The sequence below is a fragment of the Zingiber officinale genome, chromosome 4B (assembly GCF_018446385.1).
Source record: "Zingiber officinale cultivar Zhangliang chromosome 4B, Zo_v1.1, whole genome shotgun sequence".
Classification (NCBI taxonomy): Eukaryota; Viridiplantae; Streptophyta; class Magnoliopsida; order Zingiberales; family Zingiberaceae; genus Zingiber; species Zingiber officinale.
Genome location: NC_055993.1, coordinates 81015139 through 81017492, shown reverse-complemented (window position 1 = coordinate 81017492; position 2354 = coordinate 81015139).

The window sequence follows — 2354 nt, the reverse complement described above, 5'->3', positions numbered from 1 at the left end:
ACTAATTACTGTAAACTGAACTTAATATTCTAGGTGTACCTAGGAGTTGTACACATGCTAGGGAAGGTAATATATGCCTCTTAGATGACCTGCTAGCTGTAATCAGGCATTTTAATCGACCCATGGATCGATTGGGCTGTCGGATCGATCCAGTGATCGATCCAGCTTGACACTGGCACGGAAGAAGACTCTGGATCGGTCGGCTGACCGATCAGCAAGCCATCTCGCTGCTGTATGCGGCTGGATCGGTCCACCGACTGATCCAGGAGTGCACTGATCGGTCGGTAGACCGATCCAGTGGCTCACTGATCGGTCGGCTGACCGATCAGTGAGTTGCTGCACCCTCTGTTCGCATTTGGATCGGTCGGCTGACCGATCCTTAAACTCTATGTTCGCGACTGGATCGGTCAGCTGATCGATCCAGTGGCACAACTCAACTCTGATCGATCCGTGGATCGATCGAAGTTTCTGATTTCGCACTGAAACTCTGATTTCAGCACTTGTTCGTGCCAAAATCTCACATTTCACTTATACAATCCATAAAATATATTCTAATGATATAAAGCTAGCATTCTAAACTGGATATAATGCATGGTTTACTAGTTCGTAGCATTTAACAATTAAAAATGCGTGAAAATAGAAATACTAAAGGTTCAATTGTTTAAGCTTGCTAGATCCCCTAAGGATCTTTTATTCCATGTTCCTGCCACACACACCATCTTTGCATTGACCTCCAGCTTCCTCTGTTAGTCCATCTTCCCTTTACCTTTATCTGCAATATAAGGGAAAATAGTATCTGTAAGCTTTAAGCTTAGTAAGAAACCATCTACCTCACTAAAACATGCATACGATGTAATATGCTTTTAAAACATGCTATTTGAAAATACATACTGAATATGCTAAGCATGGCATGACATACAACACATAGAAGTAAACTAATCATGGCAATAAAGCTAATGATAAGCTATCATTTGTATCAACAGAAAACTAAACTGATCTGAACATAAACTGAGCTAGACTGAAGCTGAATTCAAACTCAACTAACATAACTAATCTTTATGAGTTTTGAAAAACTAATAATGTAATAGATTAAAGTACATAATCATACTACTAGTGGGTCCGGCAACTGTACATGCTATGCGCGCATCCTTAACTAGACCCGGGGTTGCAAATCCTGAATTTAGTAAGGTTTACTAGGTTATCTAAACCTAGGGACCGACTATGGGAGCCCAGCCCAGTGGATATCTAATCCTGTACAGTGCCACTGAAAATAAAATACTGAACATAACTACTAATTGCTTATTTTGCTATTTCTAGGTTATCTGAACCTAGAGCTAGGTTATCTAAACCTAGAGGCGACTGTGGGAGCCCACCCATTGGACCGTAGTCCCATGTAAGCTGTAGTAAGGCTAACTAAGATATTTTAAATGCTTCTATTGCATTTACTGAGCTATTAAAAATACCTATGTTGCATTTTACTGAGCTAATCATTTAATCGAACATCTAGTGTGCTTAAACTCTCCCCTCTATTAGGGAGACTACCTCTAGGCACCCGACAACATCTAAAACCTCCAACTGAAGGGGGAAAGACGTGTCCGGCCCATCCAAAGGTACTCACTAAATCCCTAAACCTGCGAGGAGGGTTAAATACACCCTATGTGTCCAAAAAATCTGCATATAACTAAACTAATGCATAGAAAACGAAACGGAGCTACTTATACTGCAGGTGAGGGGTTTCTTACCTCGTACGCTAATTTCCTTACAATACTATTCGCTAGAATTCCGGTGGAGACGACTTCTCGACGATCTTCTCGCGTCTAAGCGTTCCTCTCGCGGAGGGGAGCATCCTCGTGCCCTTGATGTTGCCGGGAGGTGCTCCTAGAAGCCCTTGGCTTGATGCGCCGAGAGAGGGAGGAGAGGAAGGGGGCGGCGTGAGGTTAGGTCTCGGTGGAGAAGTTGCCGAACCAAACCAAATCAAATAATCCAAACCCCACTTAAACTTCCTATTTATATTAAGTGGGTACTTTGGCCCAACTCTAATATAAATTAAATTGAATCCTCTTTCTTTCAGCACGGCCCTACTGGGTTCACCGGTTACTAAGGCTAACTAAAAGTTATCGGATCCGAGGGGTTCCGGGTTCGATTCCCCGCCTAAGCTATTTTGCGGTTCTAATTATTTTTGCTGCTTCCGCTACTCGGAAAATTCCGGAAAAAAAATCTAAAAATCCCAGAAAAATAATAGAATATTTATAATGCAGTTTCGAGAATTTTTCGGGCGTTACACCTTATGTGCGCTTAATTTCCCTGTACTTATAGGAAAGCACTTTAGACACTTGATTATGCTTCTTAGTCCC